We start from the raw sequence: 7,408 nt of genomic DNA, 5'->3' as shown, positions 1-7,408 counted from the left end.
TACTATTGAATTACTTGAAGTTAGAGTCAGCTTAGGGTAGGGGGACCACGTGGTTCCAATGGAACCCCCTTTAGAATAACTAGTAATATAAACTCTAAAAACACCTACTACACACAAAATATACTACTCTACACCTAGAACATGAGTATGCCAGAGATTGAATAATTATGTTAGGTTAGGTTAGGTTAGGTATAGGTTAGGTTAGGTTAGGTTTGGTTAGGTTTGGTTTGGTTAAGTTAGGTTAGGTTAAGTTAGTTTAGGTTAGGTCAGCCTAACCTAACATATCATATTTATTCATTACTAACGTATTGCCAGGAAGCTTTCTGAAGCTTTCTGAAGCTTGTGTAGCTTGTGGTAATTAGACGGACCCACAGTGATGCAATCATTAGTTTCCTTGACGTAATCTACTCAGCCCTTGACAAAAATGAGTTTCCGATTGGACACTTCATTGACCTAAGAAAAGCCTTTGATACTGTTAATCACAACTAACTTTTACTTAAACTCCAGCATTATGGAAACCGAGGCCTTGCCCTGGACTATATCCAATCCTATCTTAGTGACAGACACCAATGTGTAACCATCAATGATACAACCTCTTCCACTCTACCAATAATCGTTGGAGTGCCACAGGGCAGCATCTTAGGACCTCTTCTATTTCTTAAATATATCAATGATCTGCCTAATGTCTCTAATATTCTGAAACCTATATTGTTTGCTGATGATACTACCCTCATCTATTCAGACCCCAACCCACATACACTAAATAATGTTGTGAATAATGAATTAAAAAAGTCCACTTATGGATGTCAACTAACAAACTAACACTAAACATAGAAAAGACCTACTACATCTTATTTGGAAGCAAATCATCGAATGCAATTCAGCTACAGACAGACAACATTAACATCAGTAATAAAAATGATGGAAAGTTTCTTGGCCTATTCCTAGACAAGAGACTCAACTTCAACACCCACATTCAACACATAACTAAGAAAGTCTCTAAAACAGTTGGAATACTCTCCAAAATCAGATATTATGTTCCTAATTCTGCTCTCCTCTAACTATATTATGAACTAATCTATTCCTATCTTAATTATGGTATCTGTGCATGGGGTCTACCACTGCAAACCATCTTAATTTCTCATTCTCATTGACCACAAGCTGAATTTCCAGGGACACATTCTAAACATATCAAAAAAAGTTTCAAAAACTGTGGGCATTCTTTCTAAGATCAGATATTATGTACCACGCCCTGCCCTGGTGACTCTCTATTACTCCCTTATCTATCCATATCTCAACTATGGTATTTGTGCTTGGGGCTCTACTACCCAAAATCACTTACGTCCTGTAATTACTCAACACAAGGCTGCTATTAGGACAATATTCAATTCTGGCCCCAGACATCACTCGGTACCCCTATTCAAATCCCTGAATATGTTAGACATTAAGTCACTGCACATTCTCTCATGTGTACTATACATATACAAAACGCTAAATTGTAATGCCAATCCTGATCTCAAAAGCTTCATAGAAGGTTGTAACAGAACCCATGAGCACCACACCAGAAATAAATACAGTTTTGATATTCCTAGAGTACGACTTAATCAAACCAGAAATGCTCTACAAATCAAGGGGCCCAGGATGTGGAATGACCTTCCCAACCATGTTAAAGACAGTACCTCTCTCAACCAGTTTAAGTTAAAAACGAAGCTATACCTAATAAATTCCCTGTAACCTACCTTACCTCTCTATTGTCAACCCATGTATGTTTTTTTTTTTGTTTTTGTTTTACAAATCAACGCTGTTTTAATGTAATTTTCTGTAATAATTTGTAATTGTATTTGTGCTGTTTTTTCAACAATGTTCCCCCCTCTTTTACCTCTATTTTTATTTGTACTCAACGCATTTTTTTCTTTTTACCCATTAGTTTTAAGCTTTAGTCAGTAGTGTTTTTTCCTGCCCGAAACGCTTTGCGTAATAGTGGCTTTAGGCATTGTATGTACTAGCTCCTATCTATAAAGCCAACAAACTTTGTAAAATCTCTTTATGTATGTACCTTTGCCTAAATAAAAATTATTATTATTATTATTATTATTAAGCCCATCATCACCCAGCAAAAATCTGCTATCAGAATAATAACAAACTCTGCTTTCAGACAACACTCAGATCTCTTGTTTAAATCCCTTAACTTGCTAAATATTAACTCCCTCCACACATTCTCTTGTGTCAACTACATTTACAAAACACTGTTCTTAAATGCAAACCATGCTCTGAAACTCTGGACAGATGTAACAGGACCCATTATCACCACACCAGAAATAAATATCTCTTTGATATTCTCAGGGTCAAACTTAATCTGTGTAAACACTATGCAAGTTAAGGGTCCTAGTCTATGGAACTCACTCCCTAGTGAATTGCAAAGCTGTCAAACTTTTGCCTCATTTAAAAACAAAAAGAAAAAGTACCTAATTTCATCTTCGTAGTTTCCTACACTGAGCTTTAAATTTGCTCTGTATTTAGTGGTATCCAATCTCCCAATCTTTATGTACTTAATCCAAACAACTTTATCATTGTGTTCATTGCTGTCTTCTTTTATGTGCTAGCTATATGCTGTATTGTGCCTGTTAAGTTCTGTTAAACTACCATTCAAGCTGTCATTGCAATCATTCTGAGCTACCTATGTGCTTTAATATACCTACAATTTTTCTCTCATCTTTTTTTTTTCATGCTATGTAACTGTTATCCTTTTTACAAATTTTACAAGTATTTACCAGTTATAAGTTTCTTAGATTAAGAAACACTGCGCGTACTAGTGGCTTTACAAGAATGTAATTACTATGCTATGTATCCTCACAATCCCAATGTACTTTCTTGTATATATATATATATATATATATATATATATATATATATATATATATATATATATATATATATATATATATATATATATATATATATATATATATATATATATATATATATATATATATATATATATATATATATTGTGACGGTAACGCGTTGGTGTTCGGCTGTTCAAAGCTAGGGGTATGGCCTCGTCACATAGTATTAAAAAAAAATAGAAAATCTGGAACTTCGTCTGTGGTAAGGTAAGGAGAAGACACACAAAACACAAGTAAACTTTAACAATGAAATTTTAATTACGTTAAAGAAATAAAACATGAATAAAATGGACAAACAATTTCGTATAATAAAATCAATCAATCAAAATAATAAGAATAATTAAATGACACAATGAAAAGTTACGTTAAGACAAAATAACAAGAAGTGCAATATAAAAGTATATGAAAGGTGCTGGAACATTGGCTTTAAGCTATCACCTCTCTCAGTATACGTACGCTAAAGCTTACGTCTAGCAGGGAGAAGTGTTAACTGTGAAAGCACGGAATATTCTGAGGTCTGAGGTCGTGGCGGCCCCAGACATCAAGTAGTATGGGGGGGGGGGCGAGTGCAGTTGCAGCCAGACCGGCGACCAATCAGCAGGGAGCCGGCAGTAAGACAGGTAGTTTGGCGGTTTGAGTCTGAGCAGGTGTCCCTGGCTGCATACGTTTTGCTCTCTGGCAAACCTTGCTGGTGTTGTTGTCGTTGTTGGACATTTCTTCCATAGTAGTTTTATATAGTTGTAACGACGTAATTGTGGAGGGAAGAGCAGGCTCAATCTCTTGAAGGAGATTATTGTCACAATATATATATATATATATATATATATATATATATATATATATATATATATATATATATATATATATATATATATATACATATATATATATATATATATGTAAATAAATAAAAATAAATTGAGTTACATACATATTGATGGATTTAAAGATAGAGATAGTACATACAATACCTAAATTTATTTATTTATTTATTTATTTATTTATTTATATATATACAAGAAGGTACATTGGGTTTGTGAGAATACATTGGATAGTACAGTATTTACATTCTTGTAAAGCCACTAGTACGCGCAGCGTTTCGGGCAGGTCCTTAATCTAGCAGATAATTTTAAGTAGGTAATTTCAATCAGAATTGATAAATGATAAAGATACATTACAAGAGAAAAATGAGATGAGAGAGATAAGTAAATATATTAAAGCACATATTAAAGCATATTAAAGCTCTGATTGATTACATTGACAGCTTGATTAGTAATTTAAACAAGATTAATAGACACCATACAGCAGATTGACAGCACATATAAGACAGCAATGATCACAATGGTAAAGATGTTCAGAATGGGTACATAAAGATTGGGAGACTGGGTAGCAAAAGATACAGATAAACAAGATTTATAAACACCATACAACAGATTGGCAGCACATATAAGAAAACAGCAATGATCACAATGGTAAAGATGTTCAAATTGGGAACATAAAGGTTGGGAGATTGGGTAGCAATTGATACAGTGCAATTTTAAGGCAAAAAGTGAAAAACTATGAAGATGAAATTAGGTACTTTTTAGTATTGATTTAGAATGATGTAAAAGTTGGACAGCTTTTCAATTCAGTAGGGAGTGAGTTCCATAAACTGGGTCCCTTTATTTGCATAGAGTGTTTACACAGATTAAGTTTAACTCTGGGGATATCAAAGAGATATTTATTTCTGGTATGGTGATAATGGGTCCTATTACATCTGTCCAGGAAGAGTTTCAGACAAGGATTTGCATTTAAGAACAGGGTTTTGTAAATGTAGTTGACACAAGAGAATTTGTGGAGTGAGATTATGTTTAGCATGTTTAGGGAGTTAAACAAGGGGGCTGTGTGTTGTCTGAAAGCAGAATTTGATATTATTCTGATAGCAGATTTTTGCTGAGTGAAGATGGACTTGAGGTGGTTTGCAGTGGTTGAACCCCATGCACAGATACCATAGTTGAGATAGGGATAGATTAGTGCATAATATAGAGAGATGAAAGCAGAGTTAGGAACATAATATCTGATTTTGGAGAGTATACCAACTGTTTTAGAGACTTTCTTAGTTATGTGTTGTATGTGGGTACTGAAGTTGAGTCTCTTGCCAAGGAATATGCCAAGAAACTTTCCATCATTTTTATTGCTAATGTTTACATTGTCAATCTGAAGCTGAATTGCATTTGTAGATTTGCTTCCAAATAGGATGTAGTAGGTCTTTTCTATGTTAAGTGTTAGTTTGTTGGTTGACATTAAAGCCACTAGTAAGCATAGCGTTTTGGGCAAGGTGAGGGGGGACAAAAACACTTAGACTAAAACTTAATAGTAATTGAGCTTAAAGAATAAATTGCATTTAAAAATAAAAAAAATAAAAAAAGAAGGGGGCAGACAAGGCAGATAATAGCAATTATACAAATTGGTTAACAAACAGCATTGATTACAATAATAAGACATGGGTTGACATTTACGAGTAAGGTAGGTTACATGGAGTTTATTAGGTAGTTTTTAATTTTTATCATAAACTGGTTGAGAGTGGTAGAGTCTTTGACATGATTGGGAAGGTCATTTCCACATTATGGGTCCTTTAATTTGTAGAGCATTTCTAGTTTGGTTAAGTCGCACTCTTGGAATATCAAATAGGTATTTGTTTCAGGTGTAATGCCCATGAGTTCTGTCACAACCTTCTAGGAAGCTTCTAAGGTCAGGATTGACATTGCAGTTCAGAGTTTTAAATATATAGAGTACACATGAGAGGATGTGCAGTGACTTAATATCTAACATATTCAAAGATTTGAGAAAGGGTATCGAGTGATGTCTGGGGCCAGAGTTCGATATTGTTCTAATAGCAGCTTTGTGTTGAATAATTAGAGGGTGTAAAGGATTTTGTGTAGTGAACCCCAAGCATAAATGCCATAATTGAGATAGGGATAGATGAGAGAGTGACCAGGGCAGGACGAGGTACATAATATCTGATCTTAGAAAGAATGCCAACATTTTTTGAAACTTTTTTAATTATTAAGAATGTGTCCTTGGATATTCAGCTTGTTATCGATGAGAACAAGGAATTTGCCATCTACTTTTTTACTAATTTGGGTATTGCTTATTCTTACATTAATTTCATTTGAGGATTTATTACCTAACAAAATATAAAAAGTTTTGTCAATGTTAAGGGTGAGTTTGTTAGCAGTTAGTCAAAGATTGACTTTCTTTAGTTCAGTATTCAATGTGACATTTAGAGCAATAGGGTCAGGACTGGAGAAAATCAAGGTTTTCTCATCAGCAAATATAATTGCTTTGAGGTGTTGTGAGGCATTTGGAAGGTCATTAATGTAGATGAGAAAGAGGAGAGGGCAAAGTATGCTGCACTGAGGAACACCAATGTTGATGGGTTGGGTAGGAGAAACTGAATTATTCACAGAAACATACTGGAGCCTGTCAGAAAGGTAAGACTGAAGATATTACAGGGAGTGACCTCTCACTCCATAATGATGTAATTTAAGGAGAAGGTTTTGGTGGTTGACAGTGCCAAAAGCCTTACGTGCGTCGACAAATATCCGAACAGGAAACTCATTTTTATCAGGAGCTGCATGTATCAAGTTAATCATACTAATAAGTGCATCGTTAGTGTTTTTTGGGGATCTAAAGCCAAATTTGCAAGAGCTAAGTATATTGTGTTAGGCTAGATAAGAGTAAAGCTGCTTATAGATTAGTTTTTCAAATATTTTTGACAGGTTTGGCAGAATTGATATAGATCTAAAGTGTTTGACGTCAGTGAGATCACCATATGTATTATCGGGGGTTACTCTCGCTTTTTTTTAGAATATCTGGAAAGGTTTGGAGTTCAAATGACTTGTTGTAGAGCAATGCCTTAGCAGGAGCTAAAAATCTGGAGGCTTTTTTTGTAAATTAGAGTTGGTATCTCCGCGAGGGCACTAGACATTGTTTTAAGGGAAAAGATTATCTCATTAACATCAGTGGAAATAGTAGGCGTTAGGTACAGAGACTGTGGATAGTTACCTTTAAGGTACTCCTGAACATTAGTACTGGAGGATGGAATATCATTAGCAAGGAATGACCCAATGGATGAGAAGAACTTACTGAATTCAGTAGCAGTATCAGAGGCCGAAAGCAAACCATCGTTATTAGACAGAAGTATTGGATTTTTATTTAAAATCTTTTTTGATCCCAATATTTGTGAAATAGTGCTCCATGTTGTTGCCCTTTATTTGAGTAAATTTATTTTTGTAGTATTTAATTTTGACTCTCCTAATTATTTTAAATAGCACTGATGAATTATTCTTTTAAAATTCTTTGCAGATGATTCCTAACCTATACTTCTTCTCGCGGTCATGTTTTTTATTAATAGATTTAAGTATCCCCTTTTTAAGCCACTGATTGTTTAGCCTTTGAGAGTTTAGCCAAGTTTTTAGCTTTTAGCCAGCTTTTAGCTTTTAGCCAGCTTTTAGCTTTTA

The sequence above is a fragment of the Procambarus clarkii genome, chromosome 20 (assembly GCF_040958095.1).
Source record: "Procambarus clarkii isolate CNS0578487 chromosome 20, FALCON_Pclarkii_2.0, whole genome shotgun sequence".
Classification (NCBI taxonomy): domain Eukaryota; kingdom Metazoa; phylum Arthropoda; class Malacostraca; order Decapoda; family Cambaridae; genus Procambarus; species Procambarus clarkii.
This window is presented reverse-complemented; position numbering follows the sequence as displayed.